Source organism: Triticum aestivum, chromosome 6B (genome assembly GCF_018294505.1).
Source record: "Triticum aestivum cultivar Chinese Spring chromosome 6B, IWGSC CS RefSeq v2.1, whole genome shotgun sequence".
NCBI lineage: Eukaryota > Viridiplantae > Streptophyta > Magnoliopsida > Poales > Poaceae > Triticum > Triticum aestivum.
In genome coordinates this window covers 72,006,327-72,028,944 of record NC_057810.1, presented here as the reverse complement: position 1 = coordinate 72,028,944, position 22,618 = coordinate 72,006,327, and positions in this window count along the sequence as shown.

Below are 22,618 nucleotides of genomic sequence, written 5' to 3'. Positions count from 1 at the left end.
ACACTGACACTAAAATTAACAAGGTAACCATGGCAATACTGAACTTTAGTCTCTTCAGAGAGACACTACATTGTTAGCGATCAGAGTAAGTAGATTTAGGGGATTCACTGACAGTGTGGCGCTTGGAACAGTCCCTAGAAAAAGAGAGAAGAAGAGGGCATGGCCGGGAGGGAGGAGAGGAGGAAGAGAGGAGAAGAGAGGCAGAGGGAGGAGGGTTACCTGACCACGATGAGGTGGTTGCCGGAGCGGAGATGACGGAGGGCGGAGACAGCGAGCTTGGGGGAGGCAGGGATAGACGGCGGGGAGGTCGCGGGCCTCCTCTCCTGGTGGACGTGGGGCCTCCTCTCTTGGTGGACGTGGGGCGGCTCTGAGGCTCCAAGTCTCCGGCGGCTCCGAGGCTCCAAATCTCCGGCGGGTTTCTAGGGTTTCGAGGGAGGTGAGGGAGGCGGCACTGGCGGGGGAGGTAGGGCTCGAGGGGGAGGCGGCGCTCGAGGGGGAGGAAGGGGAGAGGGAGGCGGCGGGGGCGCGTGGGCGGCTGCGGCGCCGTGGGTCGGGGCAGCGGCGGTGGCGCGGCGGAGGGAGGGAGGGGCGCGGTGGAGGGAGAGGAAGGAAGTGTCTATCTGGCAAGAGGGAGAGGGACGAGGGAGGGACGAAGTGTTTGGATGGGGGAAGATTACTAATGGCGCACCCCCAGACGGTGCGCCATTAGAATGTTTTTTTAGATAGCAATGGCGCACCAGCCACCCGTGCGCCATAAGTAAGATTTTTTTATTTTAAAAAAATGAATATGAATATGAATATGAAACAGTAATATTTTTTATACAAACAGTAATAATTGTTGTTTAACAACAATTGTAGTCTACACTTTTTTATTATTATTTTTAAAAAATGAATATGAATATGAAATAATAATATATTTTTTATAAAAACAGTAATAATTTTTTAAAAAATATCATCAAATTTGTTATTTGAAAATATCATCAGCGGCGGCGGTGGAGCAGGGAAGGGTGCGGGGGTGCTCGTCGGCGGCGGTGGAGCGGGGGAGGGTGCATGCGGGGGGTGCTCGTCGGCGGCGGTGGAGCGGGGGCGGGTGCGGGGGGTGCTCGTCAGCGGCGGTGGAGCGGGGGCGGGTGCGGGGGGTGCTCGTCGGCGGCGATGGAGCGGGGGAGGGATCGAGATCGAGATGGAGGGGAATCCAGATCAAGATGGAGGGGGATCAAGATCGAGTGTCCTCATGGATTCAAAAAGTGCCCATGAAATTTAAAATATTCATGATATCAAAAAGTGCCCATGAAATACAATTGAGAAATGAAGGCTACGATTTAAATACAATCGATCTTAGCTAGCTATCTGTTCATAATCTTCTTGCCCTTCTTTTTCGCAAATGGAGTTCTTCTGTGGAACGGACGTCCTTTAGGTAGGGTGGTCCTGCTTCTTCTTGTGGTGTGTACTGCTACTTCATCGTCGTCGTCATGTTCGATCTTCGGGTCGCCGTACTTGTCGAAGTCTTGCTCGTTGGCTACTCCATCCATTCCGATGATCTTCCTTTTGCCTCTCCTCACGACAACACGACTGGGCTTTGATGGGTCGGTAATGAAGAAGCATTGGTCCACTTGGGAAGCCAGTACCCATGGCTCATTTTTCGCGGTGACATTTGCGCCTGCGGTCCTGGATTTGGCTTTGGGTATAACCATGGTGGTGAAATACCGGTCTTCTTTTAGGACGCTCTTCACCCATCTGACACGGAACATCGGGACCTTCTCTCCAGTGTAGCTCAGCTCCCAGATCTCCTCGATCCTTCCGTAGTATCTGTCCTTGTCGTTGCCGGTCTAGGATTCCATCGTTACCCCGGAGTTCTGATAACCATCGCTCTTCATGTCCTTGTTCTCGGTGTATAATGTGTAGCCATTGATATCGTACGCCTCATAGGTCATCAGGTTGTGCTCGACGCCCTGTGACAAGGCGAATATGAGTTGTTCTTCCGCGGAAGAATCCTCATGTAAAGGGTACGACAGAAGCTTCTGCTTGAACCAAGGCGTGAAACATGAGTTGTGCTCTTTGATTATATCTCGGTCCGTCCTCTGTTGGCCTCAGTCATTGTACATCTTCTCAATAAAGGTTTTGTGCTCTACCACCCAAGGATCGACCACGTCTATGTGTTCTAGCGCGACTAGGTTTTCTCTTTCAAAGTCGGCGAGTCGACCCTTGAAGTCGACATGCATTTCGCGGCCACCCTCATGGTGACCCCATCCAGCGAGCCTGACGAGGTGCCTGTTGACGGGCAGACCAACGGGGTTCTCGATGCCTAGATAATTCGTGCAGTAGGAGATGCACTCTTCGGTCACAAAGCCCCTGGCTATATGTGGGGACCCTGACTCATAAGTCGAGATCACCGAATGCACATGTACAGTGATCCCAGAGATCAATGCTCACTGAACACACAGAAGCTGAATAACAAGAGTCTTACATCCATACATACCGTCTTACACAAATTATGACCATTATGGTCAAGTCTTACATTGATAAAGCCTTAAGGGCTGAACATCAAATGAAACACAAGCAGCAGAAATCTTCGTCGATAAGTAGAACCCATGCCATCTACCTTAACCCTACAGGAATTCTGACTGGGAAACATCCTAGTTCGCATGATCGTCTCCAAGGAACTCATGTTCGAACTCCGGTTCTTCCATGCCTGGTCAATTAAATAACCAGTGGCAAGCCAATGAGTACTTTGAATGTACTCGCAAGCAACCCATGTTTTGGTTCAAGATACAGCAATGCATGATACAAGAATGCATGAGGACAGGTTACAGATATCAACATAAATAGAGTGGGCACCAACCCAACTCAATCATGTCAAGTCCTTTGACTTGACCCAAGTAATTTTATCAGCTCACACACACGGTTGCAAAACTCTGGACATAGTTTAAGCAGCACCGCCCAACTGTCCTTGACCGTGGACACGGCTATTCGAATAGTTTTACACTCTGCAGAGGTTGCACACTGTACCCACAAGATCCGGGGAACTTCTGTGTCATCCACGACCCGCGATACCTCAAGTACCCGGGGTAAGCACCCGATCACTACCTTTCCCTAGACGACACTAACATGGAGTCCACTCGATCGTTAGTAACCCCCGTGCCCAACATTATCACATAACATTTTCATGGAGCCACGCTCCATAATCATCTCACATCACAAGCACGGGGTACCAACGGTGTGTCCGGTGCCCCATAAAAATGTTCTTGGTCGCCCTACCTGGCACGACCCCGTCCCGAGAGAGAGCACCAACTCTCCCCCTTCACTAGTAATGCAGGCTCCAAGCTAGTATCAGTCTAGGTAATCAATAATGCCCTTTCCCATATAAGGGTAGAGTGGGTGCGCATGTAAGGTTGGGACAGTCGACAAATCTTAAATCTAATCCGTTTTCGAAAACAACACACACACTTGCCTTGGTACACCACTTCGTCATCAAGTGGTTACCCATCTCATCATCTCCCTCGGGCATAAGTGGCACCCGACGGGGTTTTCGAAATGTCTTTTGAAAATACTTTGTCTCCATCACCATGCATATTCCCGTCCCTTTTTGTGTAGCACTACTTTAGCATCCTATCTACTCCCACCGGCATAACCCTCATAAGAATGTAGGGTCATGCACAATGCAAGTATCAACGAGGAAGTACGGTGGCAAACCATCAAAGTGGTTACTACCTCATCATGATTCCGTTGCAACAACAATATGGTGCTATATGATATGCATAAAAAGGGTTTCATAGACATGGTCAAAGGGCTGCTTGCCTGGCTCAACGAAGTCTTCTGGGTCTTCAAAGTCTTCTGGTCCAACTCCTTCGTCAGCAACGCAATCTATCGTCAAAAAATAATAAGGAGGAAAATAAGGCAATAATAAAACAGAAAAACCAAAGTGCTCAGAAAAATGTCAACTTATTTTTGTAAAATACTAGGAGGAAAACTAGGAAGGGGAAAATTCTTGGTTTTGGATTTGGAGCTAGGGAAACAAAGTTGTGGATTTTCAAACAGAGGTTCTATTGTTCAAATTTGAATTTAAATTTGAACAGAGAAGAAAAGTGTAATGGATGTGCATGAAAGTTACACAATAAATGGGTGGGATTATTCTGGGATTTTAGGAGTTGGAATTATTCCATTTGGATAAATATTTTACCCTGTGGGATTTTGGAAGGGAGACAGAAAAAGAAAAAGAAAAGTGGCACTGTGCCACTGGTCCGGAGAGGCCACGGGCAGCAGGCCCAGAGGGGAAACCAGCCCGCGCGGGGCCACCACGTCGAAGGCGTAAAGGCGAGGTACGCCTTCAGCCGACGGGCGAACCGGTGCGCGCGCGCGTGCGTTTAAACCTGACGGGTGGATCCCACCTGTCAGGGTGTGAGGCTGACGGGCAGGGCCCACGGCCGTCATCGTCTAATTCCGTCAAGAGGCAACGACGAGCTCCCCGGCGGCGATACAGAGCACGGGGGGGGGTGCGCAGGTGGTACCGTGGGACTCGGGGGGATGTCGCCGTTCGGGTGGTGGTGGAGACGGTCGCCGGAGCAGCCTGGTTCACCGACGACGAGGTCACGCGGCGGAGGTGCTTCGGGCGTCGATGGATTCGGTCGCTCCTAGCTGCAAAAGGAGCGGGGAAGAGAGGGGAAAGGGTCAACGTGGCCGCGCGGTTCCAGATCGAGAGAAAACGGGGGCGGAGGAGGCCTGTACCGCGCGAACGCCGACGAGCCGAGGCGGCGGGGCTCGAGCTCGATCTCGAGCTCGAGTGGCTCTGGAGACCAACGGGTGGTATGGGAGGTGGATTAGGGGTGTGGGGAGCGACAGGGAGAGAGAGAGAGGCTTGGGGTCGCCTTTTATAGGCTGGCCGAAGTTCACCGTGGGCGCGGCCTACGGGTAACCACGGGATCGGCTCGGGTGGCCGTTAGAGAATGAATGGAGGGCTCGGGGGTGTTTGTGGGAGTGGTGTAGGGTGCCAGGGAGATAGAGGAGGAGAGGGACGAGCTGCGGGCGGGCCACAGGAGCGGCGCGCGCATTGGCCGAGCGGAGCGGCGCTCTGGCGCGAGCTGCAGGAGAGAGAGGAGGGTGCGGGAGCAAGTGGGCAGCCTGCTGGCATGGAGCGGACGTCGAGGGGCATCGACTGGCGCGCGGGGAAGGCTCGACATGGTCGGGGGACGCGACGTCAACGGTCGGGTGCCCTGCCAGGCGCTCCCGAGCGTGACTTTGGCCGGCATCCGCGGTTTTCCCGCGTCCGCGCGTGTCCACTTGTGTCTGGCAGCTGGAGGGGGCATGGGCAAAAGCTGGAGAGAGCCTTGGATGCTCTCGAAAGCTGAGGGGAGAGAAGGAGGCTGAGAGAGAGAGGGGAATCTGCTGTCCAGAGAAGAAAAATGGGATTCCCCCACTCTTCATCATTTCTTCCTCGGGCAGGAAAGCATCTAGGTGATAGGGGGGAACTAGGAGGGGTTGTGGTAAAAAGAAGGGCTCATGGAGATTAGTGGGAGAGGCCAAAAATGGGATTTTGGTAAAGTGGCAGAAGGTGTTTGATGCTGGTTTGGGCAATAATGTGAACTCCCCTTGTCATGAGGCTTGACAGGGTCAAATGTAACATATAATTAGGGCCTCCCACCAATTTGGAGATTATTTGGGCAAAGTTGCCAATGCAACTTTTGTAAACCCTAGAATTTAGCAGAAATGAACTTGTGTAGATCTAGTTGAGCATATCACTTCTCCTTGATGCACCACTTGGTGTAATGGCCTCATTTGGTCATGTAAACATGTTCACAAAATTTGAGGTCACGGAGAGAAAGTTGGTAATACAAACTTGTTCAAATTTGATTCTGGTCAGAGAGGGTTTTGAGGCACTTTGATCAAGATATCCTTTTCTCCAACCTGTGCCATTTGGTCTAGATGCATTATTAGACCATTGGAGCATGTTCACCAAGTTTGAGAACATTTGGACATGTTTGGCAATGTAAAGTTGCTCAAACTTCAAAATGGACAGAAATGGTTTTGAGGGGATTTCATGGGGTTATACTATTCTCCATGACATGATACTTGTCAAGATCATCAAACATGTCATATGTGACATAATAGAATTTTCTTGGAATTTTTGGAGAATATTTCCTTTGTAAATATTTCAAAAGCTTGAAATATCTAGAAAGGGTTTTTGAGGGATTTAACCAATATTTTGAACATGACCATGTGTTGAAACTCTTATATATGGAAAATATATGTCCACTGAGTTTCCCTGATTTTTGTAAAAATATTTTTGAAACAATAAAATAAATTTTCCCTAAAAAGCTTTTAAATAAAATAGGAAAATAGTTTTTTTTTAATTATATTTTTGTGGTTTATGGGAGTCCTAAATCTAATAGGATTCAAATATACCTTTTGAAACATTTTTCATACCCCAAATCAAGTACTTGCAGTGCAAACCTCAATTTAGGGGTTTTTGAAAAAACTATTTTTAGAAAATACTTTTTGGCCAAATTATTTTCTTAAGAAAATACTATATTGCACTATACACATGGCATGGTCATTGGGCAGAAGTTTGGGGCAAGGAGATGAAGTATATAGGGTGGAGCTGTTGACTTTGAAGAGCACTTGAAAAGAATCACACAGAGAAAAACCAACTCCAAATAAAAGCCAAATAATGCAAAAGTTTTTGTTGGTCCAAATTTTCATGCTTCAATAATGCAAATGAAATGTTACAAAATGCAGGGTGTGACAGACCTACCCCCCTTACAAGAATCTCGTCCCCGAGATTCCTAAACTAGGCTTTAAAGAGATACGGAAACTCGGATCTAAGGTAGTCTTCACGCTCCCAAGTTGCTTCTGCTTCAGTGTGGTTGCTCCATTGGACCTTGAAGTACTTGATGGTGCGGCTTCGAGTGTGTCGCTCAGCCTCATCCAGATGGGCCTCTCACGATATGTCAAATCAGGCTGAAGGTTAATGGCTTGGTGATTGACGTCCTTGTAAAGATCAGGCTTGTCTGGAACTTGGAGACACTTCCGGAGTTGTGACACGTGGAACACACGTTGTGCACATCAGATAGTTCAGGTGGAAGTTCCAACTGGTAAGCCACTTCTCCTCATCATTCAGTGATCTTGAAGGGGCCGATGTATCTTGGTGCGAGCTTCCCCTTAACATGGAAACGCTGGGTTCCCTTGAGAGGTGTGACCAGGAGATAGACATGGTCTCTAACTCGGAAGTTTACGTCTCTACGACGTGAGTCAGCGTAGCTCTTCTGCCTTGACTTGGCGGTCTTCAAATGCTCTCTGACAAGCTAGACTTGCTCTTCTGCTTCACGAAGGATATCAGGCCCAAAGACAAGTCCTTCTCCGGTCTCTGACCAATTGAGGGGTGCGCGGCACTTCCGTCCGTATAACACCTCAAATGGTGCCATCTGAAGGCTTGACTGATAACTGTTGTTGTAAGACAACTCGGCGAAAGGGAGGCAATCTTCCCACCTAGCTCCATATGCTAAGACACAGGCTCGGAGCATGTCTTCGAGCATCTGATTTACTCGTTCTGTCTGACCTCCGGTCTGTGGGTGGAAAGCAGTGCTGAAGGACAACTTGGTCCCCATGGCCTCTTGGAACTTCTTCTAGAACCTTGAGGTAAACTGGGTTCCTCGATCTGACACAATCTCCATGGGAACACCATGAAGGCTTACGATCCTGTTGATGTATAGAGTTGCTAGCCATTTGCCATCATAGGTACTCTTAACAGGGATGAAATGGGCTACTTTAGTCAAATGATCGACTATGACCCAGATGGAGTCATGTCCCTTGTTTTACCTAGGTAGTCCAGTGACGAAATCCATTCCGACTTTATCCCATTTCCACTCGAGAACCTTGAGTGGTTGGAGCAATCCAGCAGGTCGCTGATATTCAGCCTTGACTCTTTGGCATACATCACACTTTGCAACATAGGTGGCAATCTCCCTTTTCATCCCGTGCCAGCAAAATCTTTCCTTCAGGTCTTGCTACATCTTGGTTCCTCCAGGATGGATGGAAACGGGGTGTCATGAGCTTCTTCCAAGATCAGATTCTTGAGCTCAACCTTGTTGGGCACGCAAACGCGATTACCAAACCACACAACTCCTTGCTCATCCTCTGAGAATCCTGGGGCCTTTCCTGCCTTGATCTTCCTCTTGATGCCTTCAGTACTTTCGTGTCCCTTCTGAGCTTCCTTAATATCATCCATCAAGGTAGGCCTAACTTCGAGGTTGGCCAAGAATCCTGGTGCAACCAGTTCCAACTCGAAGCTTTCAAGTTCTTCATACAAGGCGGGTAGCTTGTCCTTAAGCATAGCATTCATGGAACAAGCCTTTCTGCTTAATGCATCTGCTACCACATTAGCCTTCCCAGGGTGGTATTGAACACTAAGGTCATAATCTTTGATCAACTCTAGCCATCTTCTTTGCCTCATGTTCAATTCCCTTTGAGTGAAGATATACTTCAGACTTTTGTGATCCGTGTATATCTCACATCGCTTCCCTAAGAGGTAATGTCGCCATGTCTTTAGGGCATGAACCACTGCTGCTAACTCAAGATCATGAGTAGCATAGTTCTCTTCATGAGGCCGTAGTTGCCTTGAAAGGTAAGCTACGCCTCTGCCTTCTTGCATCAGAACACCTCCCAGTCCGGTTCTTGACGCATCACAATATATCACAAACTCCTTGTGTATATCTGGTGTGGCCAGAATTGGGGCGGTGGTTAGTCTCTTCTTCAGCTCCTGGAAGCTCTCTTCGCACTTTGGCGTCCATTCAAACTTCATGTCCTTCTTCAAGGGCTGACTCATGGGTCAGGCAATGCTTGAGAATCCTTCAACGAACTTGCGGTAATATCCCGCGAGTCCGAGGAAGCTTCTGACTTCCTTCACATTGCTTGGGGATTGCCATTCAGTCACGGCTTCAATCTTAGCGGGATCGACTGACAATCCTTCTTCGGTTAAAACATGACCCAAGAATCCAACTTCACACAGCCAAAATTCACACTTGCTGAACTTGGCATACAGTTGGTGCTCTCGAAGCTTGTCTAGGACCATCCTCAAGTGTTGCTCGTGCTCTTCTTCTGTCTTCGAGAAGACAAGAATGTCATCAATGAAGACAACGACAAACTTGTCCAAATATTCCATGAAAACCTTATTCATGAGATACATGAAGTAAGTCGGGGCATTGGTCAATCCAAAGGACATGACCATGCACTCATACAGGCCATATCTGGTTACAAATGCCATCTTCGGAATATCTTGGGGTCTGATTTTCAGCTGGTAGTACCCAGATCTTAGGTCGATCTTGGAGAACACCTTGGCCCCATTGAGTTGATCAAACAGATCTTCAATCTTGGGAAGTGGGTACTTGTTCTTGATTGTAACTTCATTGAGGGAGCGGTAGTCAATGCACAAGCGGATGGTACCGTCCTTCTTTGCCACAAACAGAACAGGTGATCCCCAAGGGGAGGCACTAGGGCGGATAAATCCTTTCCTCAACTGCTCTTCCAGTTGCTTCTTCAATTCTGCTAACTCCTCCGATCCCATTCTATAAGGCTTCTTATAGATGGGTCCCGCTCCGGGTATGAGCTCGATGATGAACTCAATGTCTCGGTCAGGAGGCATTCCCGGTAGCTCATCAGGAAAAACATCGGGGTATTCACATACTACCGGCACTTGCTGCAATCCAACTTCAGTCAGACGGTTGACTTGGTTGTCTTGAGCAGAGGAGGGGTTGGAGGCAAATTTAACTTCGACTCCTTGGTCATTGTTCACAGTGACAGTCCGGTTGGCGCAATCTACCAAGCCTTGGTGCTTGATGAGCCAATTCATTCCTAAGATCACATCCAAGCCTTGTGATCCTAAGATGATAAGGTCTGCTAGGAAGTCTACCCCATTAATGATAATCCCGACTCCTTTACATCCTATCTTGGCTCTCATCTCTGCTCCGGGGGTTTATACCGCCATAGGGTTTTTCTGAGGTGTAGGGGTCATGCCAGTTTTTAATGCAAACTTTTGGGTGACAAATGAATGCCTGGCTCCAGAATCAAACAAGACAGTTGCAGGTGCTGAATTGACAAGGAACGTACCCAGCACGACGTCCGGGTCTTCCTGGGCTTCTTCTGCAGTGACAAGATTCACACGACCCTTGCCGTTGTTGGGCAGGTTGCGGGGAGCTTGGTTCCTTGGTGGCATTCCTCGGCCTTGTCCTGGGTTCTGCGCATTGGGGCGCGGGGCGTCGGGCTTCTTGTTGGGGTAATTCTTGGAGTAATGGCTTGGCTGACCACATCCAAAGCAAGTGACTTGGTTGGGGTTGCTGCTCTTGTTGGCATTGTTATTGGGGTTGTTGTAAGCTGGCCTGGGGTTAGCATACTGCTGAGGTGGATAGTTGGTGCGGGGTGCAGGAGCTCTTGGCTGCTGATAGGTTGGGTTGACCGGGGCTGGCTGCCACGGGCGAGGCTTCTGGTTGCTGGAGCTACCCTTGCTGATCATCTTGCGCTTACGGGTGTCATCCAAAGCACGTCACTTGTCCTCAAGCATGAGTGCCTTGTTCACCAGATCTGTAAAGGTCGGGCAGTCACACACAACAAGCGAGTACTGCAGAGTCTGGTTAAGGCCTTCCATGAAGCGCTCCTTTTTGGCAGCATCAGTGCAGACATCCTCAGGGGCATACCTTGAGAGAACACTGAACTTCTGCATGTACTCCTTGACAGTGCTACCTCCTTGCTTCAGGGCTCGGAACTCACGCTTCTTGATGGCCATGATTCCAGAAGGAATGTGGGCCTTGCGGAATTCTGCCTTGAAGTTATTCCAAGTGATGTCTTGCTCAGCATGCATGGCCTTGAATCCATCCCACCAAGCTCTGGCAGTTCCCCCGAGACAGTGGGCAGCATATGCCACCTTCTCACGGTCCTCAGTGCATCCGACTAGTGCCAGCAGATCCTCAATGGTGCGGACCTAGTCGTCTGCATCCAGGGGTTCAGCAGTCTCGATGAAGGTGGGTGGTGCATGCTTCTTGAACTCCACCAACGTGGAACGTCCATTGCCGTGTCCCGCCGGCTGGCGGTTGACAGCTTGAGCAATCATCTGGAGGGCGGCAGTGTTGGCTTGGCGTTCCTCTTGGAAGGCTTGGAGAAGCTGAGCCATGTCCATGTTTGGAGGAGGTGGTGGTGGTGGAGTCTGTCCTCAGGCTTGGTCCTGGCTGACTCCTGCTTCAGCAGAACCTCCGGCTTCTTGCTGCTGGGTAGAGGTACCAGTACGTGTTACAACAGGCATCCTGTTGGAGCGGTTAAGGTCTCATGATTGGGAAAATAAAATGAGGGAAAGCAATATAGATGGGATGCCTAGTAAGGGGGTGGGGTGATACAATTTTAAGTTAAGCCGAGGCCGGAAGGGCCAACTCATGCATTAAAACCAAAGGGGTGATGTAGTTGTTTACAATGCCCCGAAAGGGAAAGTACAACTTCCATCAAAACACGTTGAAAGCAAACACAACACAACATGGTTTCATATGAACCATTATGAGTACTCGACTTCGCATAGGGGTACACGACCTATCCTACCATAGGGTTACGGACTGGCCTATCCTAGTCCTGAACGGTGTCTAAGTGGTGGAATTCTCGGTCGGGTATTCCAGCTCCTCTGGGTCTTCCTCCTCATCTTCATCTGTCTTAGTCTCTTCGTCACTTGAGGGAGTGGGGGAGTGGAGGAGCTGAACACGGTGCTGCTTTGCCGGTGGCGCAGTGAAGAGGTTGCAATATTCCTTCGCCGTCATACGGCGTGGCTGAGATGATCCCTTGGCATGCGTGACCTGTGGGGGTCGCCCGCCTCGATAGGCTACAACGGGCTGTCCAGGGGGTGCTCCATCCTTCTTGATCCTGTCCGCCTTTATCTGAGCTAGGCGGAGGAGTTCCTTGGTCTCGTGGAGTTCCTTCTGAAGCTCCATCGACTCCGAGGCCAGGTGCTGTGCCAGGCTGTCGGCACACAAGCTGAAGTAGGCCTGGAAGCGGAGAGAAAGTCGTTCGTCCATGAGTGGGGCTGGTGCGCTGCTCTCGTCATCACCTTCCTTACGATAAGGCAGGTAACGAGTGGCTGGCTCACTTTCCATCTCTGGCAGGAGATCCTGAAGGCGGTTCAGCGCCTTGAGGGCAGCAGTCTGCACGGTGAGAAGCAGGTTTGCCATCTGGGGTCCCTCAAAGAACCAGCTCGTCGGGGAGTCGTTCGCCCTCACGACTACCTCCACGTGATACTCCTTGTTAGTGCTGTTGATCCAGTGCTCGTGGTAGGAGAAGGTGGGGGCTCGAGTGAACTGGCACTTCCTGAGGCTATCCTCAAGAAGCACGGGAAATCCGGTGGTCAGGAAGTCCTCGGGTACGACGGCCATCTACAAAAGTGGAAGGGGAAGGGTCAATAGAGGGAATGTGACCTATGTTTGGGATACTTTCAGAAAACATAGGTATACAGGTAATTTCGTGGATAGTATCACTCTAACTAATGTCCATGCTAACTAAGGCTTCCTACAGTCAGGATGGCTCTGCTACCAGCTCTGTGGGGACCCCGACTCATAAGTCAAGATCACCGAATGCACGTGTACAGTGATCCCAGAGATCAATGCTCACTGAACACACAGAAGCTGAATAACAAGAGTCTTACATCCATACATACCGTCTTACACAAATTATGACCATTATGGTCATGTCTTACATTGATAAAGCCTTAAGGGCTGAACATCAAATGAAACACAAGCAGCAGAAATCTTCGTCGATAAGTAGAACCCATGCCATCTACCTTAACCCTACAGGCATTCTGACTGGGAAACGTCCTAGTTCGCATGATCGTCTCCAAGGAACTCATGTTCGAACTCCGGTTCTTCCATGCCTGGTCAATTAAATAACCAGTGGCAAGCCAATGAGTACTTTGAATGTACTCGCAAGCAACCCATGTTTTGGTTCAAGATACAAGAATGCATGATACAAGAATGCATGAGGACAGGTTACAGATATCAACATAAATAGAGTGGGCACCAACCCAACTCAATCATGTCAAGTCCTTTGACTTGACCCAAGTAATTTTATCAGCTCACACACACGGTTGCAAAACTCTGGACATAGTTTAAGCAGCACCGCCCAATTGTCCTTGACCGTGGACACGGCTATTCGAATAGTTTTACACTCTGCAGAGGTTGCACACTGTACCCACAAGATCCGGGGAACTTCTGTGTCATCCACGACCCGCGATACCTCAAGTACCCGGGGTAAGCACCCGATCACTACCTTTCCCTAGACGACACTAACATGGAGTCCACTCGATCGTTAGTAACCCCCGTGCCCAACATTATCACATAACATTTTCGTGGAGCCATGCTCCATAATCATCTCACATCACAAGCACGGGGTACCAACGGTGTGTCCGGTGCCCCATAAAAATGTTTTTGGTCGCCCTACCTGGCACGACCCCGTCCCGAGAGAGAGCACCAACTCTCCCCCTTCACTAGTAATGCGGGCTCCAAGCTAGTATCAGTCTAGGTAATCAATAATGCCCTTTCCCATATAAGGGTAGAGTGGTTGCGCATGTAAGGTTGGGACAGTCGACAAATCTTAAATCTAATCCGTTTTCGAAAACAACACACACACTCGCCTCGGTACACCACTTCGTCATCAAGTGGTTACCCATCTCATCATCTCCCTCGGGCATAAGTGGCACCCGACGGGGTTTTCGAAAAGTCTTTTGAAAATACTTTGTCTCCATCACCATGCATATTCCCGTCCCTTTTTGCGTAGCACTACTTTAGCATCCTATCTACTCCCACCGGCATAACCCTCAAAAGAAGGTAGGTTCATGCACAATGCAAGTATCAACGAGGAAGTATGGTGGCAAACCATCAAAGTGGTTACTACCTCATCATGATTCCGTTGCAACAACAATATGGTGCTATACGATATGCATAAAAAGGGTTTCATAGACATGGTCAAAGGGCTGCTTGCCTTGCTCAACGAAGTCTTCTGGGTCTTCAAAGTCTTCTGGTCCAACTCCTTCGTCAGCAACGCAATCTATCGTCGCAAAATAATAACAAGGAAAATAAGGCAATAATAAAACAGAAAAACCAAAGTGCTCAGAAAAATGTCAACTTATTTTTGTAAAATACTAGGAGGAAAACTAGGAAGGGGAAAATTCTTTGTTTTGGATTTGGAGCTAGGGAAACAGAGTTGTGGATTTTCAAAGAGAGGTTCTATTGTTCAAATTAGAATTTAAATTTGAACAGAGCAGAAAAGTGTAATGGATGTGCATGAAAGTTACATCAATAAATGGGTGGGATTATTCTGGGATTTTAGGAGTTGGAATTATTCCATTTGGATAAATATTTTACCCTGTGGGATTTTTGGAAGGGAGACAGAAAATGAAAATGAAAAGTGGCGTTGTGCCACTGGGCCAGAGAGGCCACGGGCAGCAGGCCCAGAGGGGAAACCAGCCCACGCGGGGCCGCCACGTCGAAGGCGTAAAGGCGAGGTACGCCTTCAGCCGACGGGCGAACCGATGCGCGCGCGCGTGCGTTTAAACCGGACAGGTGGATCCCACCCGTCAGGGTGTGAGGCTGACGGACAGGGCCCACGGCCGTCGTCGTCTACCTCCGTGCAGAGGCAACGACGAGCTCGCCGGCAGCGATACAGAGCACGAGGGGGTGCGCGGGTGGTACCGTGGTACTCGGGGGGATGTCGCTGTTCGGGTGGTGGTTGAGACGGTCGCCGGACTAGCCTGGTTCGCCAGCGACGAGGTCATGCTGTGGAGGTGCTTCGGGCGTCGATGGATTCGGTCGCTCCTGGCTGCAAAAGGAGCGGGGAAGAGAGGGGAAAGGGTCAGCGTGGCCGCGCGGTTCCAGATCGAGAGAAAACGGGGGCGGAGGAGGCTTGTACCATGCGAACACCGACGAGCCGAGGCGGCGTGGCTCGAGCTCTATCTCGAGCTCGAGCGGCTCTGGAGACCAACGGGTGGTATGGGAGGTGGATTAGGAGTGTGGGGGAGCGACAGGGAGAGAGAGAGAGAGGCTCGGGGTCGCCTTTTATAGGCTGGCCGAGGTTCACCGTGGGCGCGGCCTACGGGTAACCGCGGGATCGGCTCGGGTTGCTGTTAGAGAGGGAATGGAGGGCTCTGGGGTGTTCATGGGAGTGGTGGAGGGTGCCAGGCAGAGAGAGGAGGAGAGGGACGAGCTGCGGGCGGGCCACAGGAGCGGCACGCGCATTGGCCGAGCGGAGCGACGCTCTGGCGTGAGCTGCGGGAGAGAGAGGAGGGTGCGGGAGCAAGTGGGCAGCCTGCTGGCGTGGAACGGACGTCGAGGGGCATCGACTGGCGCGCGGGGGAGGCTCGAGGTGGTCAGGGGATGCAGCGTCAACGGTCGGGTGCCCTGCCAGGCGCTCCAGAGCGCGACTTTGGCCAGCATCCGCGGTTTTTCCGCGTCCACGCGCGTCCACTTGTGTCTGGCAGCTGGAGGGGGCATGGGCAAAAGCTGGAGAGAGCCTTGGATGCTATGGAAAGCTGAGGGGAGAGAAGGAGGCTGAGAGAGAGAGGGGAATCTGCTGTCCCGAGAAGAAAAATGGGGTTCCCCCTCTCTTCATCATTTCTTCCTCGGGCAGGAAAGCATCCAGGTGATAGGGGGGAACTAGGAGGGGTTGTGGTAAAAAGAAGGGCTCATGGAGATTAGTGGGAGAGGCCAAAAATGGGATTTTGGTAAAGTGGCGGAAGGTGTTTGATGCTGGTTTGGGCAATAATATGAACTCCCCTTGTCATGAGGCTTGACAGGGTGAAATGTAACATATAATTAGGGCCTCCCACAAATTTGGAGATTATTTGGGCAAAGTTGCCAATGCAACTTTTTTAAACCCTAAAATTTAGCAGAAATGAACTTGTGTAGATCTAGTTGAGCATATCACTTCTCCTTGATGCACCACTTGGTGTAATGGCCTCATTTGGTCATGTAAACATGCTCACAAAAGTTGAGGTCAAGGAGAGAAAGTTGGTAGTACAAACTTGTTCAAATTTGATTCTGGTCAGAGAGGGTTTTGAGGCACATTGATCAAGGTATCCTTTCCTCCAACCTGTGCCATTTGGTCTAGATGCATTATTAGACCATTGGAGCATGTGCACCAAGTTTGAGAACATTTGGACATGTTTGGCAATGTAAAGTTGCTCAAACTTCAAAATGGACAGAAATGGTTTTGAGGGGATTTCATGGGGTTATACTATTCTCCATGACATGATACTTGTCAAGATCATCAAACATGTCATATGGGACATGATAGAATTTTCTTGGAATTTTTGGAGAATATTTCCTTTGTAAATATTTCAAAAGCTTGAAATATTCAAAAAGGGTTTTTGAGGGATTTAACCAATATTTTGAACATGAACATGTGTTGAAACTCTTATATATGGAAAATATAAGTCCACTGAGTTTCCCTGATTTTTGTAAAAATATTTTTGAAACAATGAAATAATTTTTCCCTATTAAAGACCATTTCTAGCCTTAAGAAAAAGCTTCTAAATAATATAGGAAAATAGTTTTTAAAATTATATTTTTGTGGTTTATGGGAGTCCTAAATCTAATAGGATTCAAATATACCTTTTGAAATATTTTTCATACCCCAAATCAAGTACTTGCAGTGCAAACCTCAATTTAGGGGTTTTTGAAAAAACTAATTTTAGAAAATACTTTTTGGCCAAATTATTTTTGTAAGAAAATACTATATTGCACTATACACATGGCATGGTCATTGGGCAGAAGTTTGGGGCAAGGAGATGAAGTATATAGGGTGGAGCTGTTGACTTTGAAGAGCACTTGAAAAGAATCACAGAGAGAAAAGCCAACTCCAAATAAAAGCCAAATAATGCAAAAGTTTTTGTTGGTCCAAATTTTCATGCTTTAATAATGCAAATGAAATGTTACAAAATGCAGGGTGTGACACTATACTTCCCTCTGGACGTGACATGTTGCGAACGTATCCTTTGATGACACCATTCATCCTTTCGAACGGCATCATGCTGTGCAGGAACGTCGGCCCGAGTTGGATGATATCCTCCACGATATGGACTAGCAGATGCACCATAACGTCGAAGAATGCGGGGGGGGGGGGGAAGTACATCTCAAGCTCGCACAGTATCACCACGATCTCTTCCTGTAGCCTTCTGAGTTGCCTCACGCCAATCGACTTCCGAGAGATGACGCCAAAAAAGTTGCATAGGCCAAATAGCGTTTCACGGACGTGCACGTCCATGATCCCACGGATTGCAACTGGAAGTATCTGCATCATCAGCACGTGACAGTTGTGAGACTTCATCCCGCTGAACTTCTGCTTCGCTGGGTCTAGGTATCTGCTTATCTTCCCCACGTAACCGTAAGGAAGTTTTACTCCTAGGAGGTAGGTGAAAAACTGCTCGATCTCCTCCTGACTTAGGGTGAAGCACGCGGGAGGGTAGTCATTTCCGGTCTTCTTGGCCTTTTTGCCTTTGCGACGACTTTCTGTGTCCTGCTTTGCCTCATCATCATCATCATCATCATCATCATCATTAGCGTGAAGCTCCTGCCTGATGCCCATTGATTTCAAGTCTGCCCTTGCTTTTGGCCCATCTTTGGTCCTCTCTGGCATGTTGAGCAGGGTACCAAGTAGACTCTCACACACGTTATTCGTGATATGCATGACATCAAGGCTGTGAGGCACACGGTGGATCTTCCAGTATGGCAAGTCCCAGAAAACAGACCTCGTTTTCCATACCTTCAGCAGCAGCTCTGGCGCCTTTCGCTTCTTGTCCGGCTCTGGCGCCTATTGCTTCTTTCTCGGTAGTGGGCAGTCTTTCCAATTTTTCAACAGCTCATCTATTTCCTCGCCACTCCTCATACACGGGCGTTTTCGGGGTTCGGTTTCACCATCGAACAGATCCTTGCGTTTCCTCCACGGGTCATCGTCGCGAAGCCACCTTCGATGTCCCATGAACAGGGTTTTCAAAGACCCGGGATCTCTATCTAGCTGGCGATACATTGTGTCATCCATGCACCTTATGCATCAAGAAAATCCCTGGACTACCTGCCCCGCGAGATATCCGTAACCGAGATAGTCGTGCACCGTCGTGAGCAGTGCGGCTCTCATAGGGAAATATTCTTTCTCTGCGGCGTCCCACGTATTGGCTGGCGTTTTCCACAGCGTGTCTAGCTCCTCCTTCAGCAGCCCCAGATACAGATTGATGTCGTTCCCTGGTTGTTTCGGCCCTTCAATTAGCATACTCATGTGAATGTACTTCCTCTTCATGCACACAAACACAGGCCAGGTGCTATGTGTGCTTCTCTGGCTGCCAAACAGATTGACTCCATCGGTGCTCGCGCCCAGCACGATGTTCCTTGGATCCTTCCCAAATTCTGGGTATTCGAAGTTCAACGCTTGCCACTGGCTCGCATCCTTAGGGTGACTCAGCATCTTGTCTTTTTTATTTATCTTCGGATCATTTCCGTCATCTTCCCGCTTCTTCTCCTCCCTATCCGCATGCCAACGCAGGAGCTTTGCTACCTTAGGGTCCGCGAAATACCGCTGCAGACGAGGAGTGATCGGAAAGTACCACACCGATTTTCTTCGCCTCCTCGAAACTGGTCGGGCACTTGTTCCCCCCTGGGAAGACGTTCGTTCCATAATGACATATTCTCGTCGAAGCATGCATCGGTCATTTTGTGTTTTACCTTCATCTCCAGAGCCATGAGCGTTACTTTCAAGCGGGTATCCTCGGGCCTGCATCCTTCATACAATGGAGTAACCGCGTCTATCTCCAGTTGATCCAGCTTGGCTTTCTCTCAGGCGGCAGCCTTGCGTTATCCATCTGCTTGAGAAGCGGCTCTTGAATATGAGGATCCTGCACCCAATCACCATCATCGTCTGCTCCGGCATCTTCATCTTCATGATCATGCCCTTCGTCTTGATCTTCCTCATCATCATGTACGACATCTTCTACATGATGACTGTGTACAGCATCACCGCCGTGATCATGTCCTGGAGATTCTGCGTCTTCTCGCCCGCCCTCGCCGCGGTGGTACTTGTCTTCTTGCCCTTCCTCATTTCTTACCTGGCCCCCATGGACGACTTCATAGTCATCTTCATCACCTTGCCACCGATAGCCATCCAGGAAACCACGCAAGAGCAGGTGGTCCCGCACCTGCCCGGAATCCGGGTCCACAATAAGGCTCTTCAGCTTGCATCTTCGACACGGACATCTTATCTCCGTCTCGTTCTTTTGAAGCATCTCGGCCTTCGCGGAGCTCAAAAACCTATTCACGATGCCTTCGGTCATCGTGCGGACCATGGTCGCCTGCGGGGTAGAGCAAAACGATATTTTAGAACCAAGAAAAAATTTGGCATGACCTTCCCTAAAAATAGGACCAAAAAGAATGTATAGTGCCAAAATTCTCGCCGAAACGGAAATGAATCAACATTCCGGCAAAATATTGGCAACTATCGCATTTCAAATACTGGTACCTACAAACACAAACATATATGCAACACCACAAACACATGCAACACCACAAACATACATAGAACTAGCTAGGCCACAAAAAGTGCATGTGCACGTTGTTGGAGCGAGCTAGGGAGAAAAAAAGTAGATCTACATCATGAAGATAGCTTTCCCCTTACTTACCTATCAAAAAAAGGTAATTTCACCACTTAATTTTGATGAATCTATTGTGGAAATGAGGTGAGGAGGAGGAGGCAGCCGTAAGCTTGGAGAAGAAGGTGGAGGGAATGAAGTGGGGAAAGTGAGTGGGTAGGTGTGGGGCTGTCCAAAATATCTTGTTGGGGTCCCAGGTTACTAATGGCGCACCGGCAGGTGGTGCGCCATTAGTAGTTTTGCAGAAAAGTAAATATATACATATATATATATATATATACTAATGGCGCACCGAGACATAGTGCGCCATTACTAGTTTAAACTAGTAATGGCGCACTGTGAAACGGTGCGCCATTAGTAGTTTTGCAAAAAAAGAATAAAAAAATACAGTAATGGCGCACGGTCTGCCTAGTGCGCCGTTACTAGTTAAAACTAGTAATGGCGCACTTCGACCTGATGCGCCATTAGTATGTATTGAAAAATGAAAAAAAAAATAATACTAGTGGCGCACCATGTTTCTGGTGCACCATTAGTGTCTTCCACACTAATGGCGCATCACCAACTGGTGCGCCATTAGTATATAGTAGTGGCGCACTACTTCCATGGTGTGCCATTAGTATCAATCCTATCTATAACCCATTTCCTAGTAGTGAAGGTGTTATTCTAGTACGAACTCTATGATAGATCGAACGGAAAGAATAGCTTCATGTTATTTTACTACAGACTCTTGAATAGATCGATCAGAAAGGATAACTTTGAGGTGGTTTCCTACGCTACAATAATCTCTAAGTTTGTACTCCGCTATTAGTGACTTTGGAGTGACTCTTTGTTGCATGTTGAGGGATAGTTATATGATCCAGTTATGTTATTATTGTTGAGAGAACTTGGACTAGTGAAAGTATGAACCTTGGGCCTTGTTTCAACGCATTGCAATACCGTTTGTGCTCACTTTTATCATTAGTTACCTTGCTTTTTTTCTATTTTCAGATTACAAATACTCATATCTACCATCCAGATTACAAATACTCATAACTATCCTACAAACCTTTGCACTTGGAGGCCCAACAACGTCTACAAGAAGAAGGTTGTGTAGTAGACATCAAGATCTTTTCTGGCGCCGTTGCCAGAGAGGTGAGTGCTTGTACGTATATCTTTAGATCTTGCAATCGAATCTTTTAGTTTCTTGTTTTATCACTAGTTTAGTTTATAAAATAAAACTAGACAAAAAAAGGAATTGAGTTTGCCTCATACGCTTCAACTTTTTAATATCTTTCGTGAGAATGATGGGAAGGAAAATTGAGCTTAAGTGCTAGAAGAAGAAGTCTATAAAATGTTTGGCACTAAATCTTTGAATGATGAGCATGATTGCAATGTTGTTAGTATGAACTCTTTGAATATCCATAGTACTAATGATGATTGCACTAGTCATGATGAAAATATCTCTTATAAGCATGTCAACTTTTGTGGAGTGCATAGAGTTTGCAAGTACACATCAAATAGGGAAGATAAATTTTGCAAGAGGCATAAGTATTTAGAAACTAAATGGTTGCAAGAAAGGCTAGATGCTTGTGCTGAAAATTTAAAATTTCTTTGCCATCGTTGTGAACTTTGCAATGAACGTGATCATTTAAATCCCCAAATGCAAATTGTTTCATGATCGTATCGTGTCCAAAAATTGTGATGACTTGATTTCCCTTGCACATAATAAAGAACTAAGCTTGCTTTTGGGTTATGAGGAAATAAAACGTATAACTAAAGATATGCCAGAATTTGTCCTTGATAAAGTTCTTGATTTTGATCTAGAAGAAATTTTTATGTATTGTGCGGTGAATTGCATTGAAAATACTTATATATCCAATTACATAAAGAAAAGAAAGCAAATAGAAGATGAAGAGAATACTAATGAAAGGGAAGAGACTTCCCAATATTCTCCTATTATTTCTTATGATGAATCAGGTAACAAGGAGGAGCTTTCTATTCAACCAATCTCATTAATAAGGAGCTCAAAAAAGAGGGTTAAACCCACACATGATGTGAATAAGAAAAAGAAAAGACAGATAAGCAAATGTAGAAAGGTATCCCTCCCAAATGGTGTTGCTCCTATTACTCATTGTGATGATGATAATTGCTATACTATTGGTGCTATCCATACTATTAATGATGAGAGTGATTATGCATATGATATGAAAAGGCCCAAGCTTGGGGATGCTATGTATGATGAGAATGACATGTTTGAGAATATATTTGCTGCAATTAATATTTGTCCCAAGCTTGGGGATGCTACGTTTAATGAAGATGATATGTTTAGCCTCCCAAGTTTCGATGAGCAAATTTATTATGATGATAGGATGCCTCCTATTTATGATGGTTATATTGATGAAAGTGGGTTTGGAAGAGTGTCAACTTTAGGAAGTAATGATCCCAATATTTTGAAGGGTGTTGAATCTTATAATATTTATGGAAGTGGATTTGGAGAGGTCATGACTTTATTTAGTGATGAATCCACTATTTTGGAAGAGGTTTCAATTGATTATGATGAGAACAAAGTTGCTACTTATGATGATTATTGTGATGAAACTTATGCTACAAAAAGTAGTGATGATTATATTTACAAGACTTGTCATGATTATGATTACCCTTTTTCTGAACATTACTCTTTTAATATGGAAACAATTTACAGTATTCGAGTCTCTTATGATACTCCCACTATTTCGAATGAGAAGAATTTTGCTTATGTGGAGAGTAATAAAAATTCTATGCTTGTAGATCATGAAAAGAATGCTTTATGTGATGGTTATATTGTTGAATTCATTCATGATGCTACTGAAAATTATTATGAAGGAGGAACATATGCTTGTAGGAATTGCAATAATATCAAGTTTCCTCTCTATGTGCTTAAAATCTTGAAGTTCTGCGTGTTTTGCCTTCCTATGCTAGTTGATTATTGTTCCCATAAGTTGTTTGCTCACAAAATCC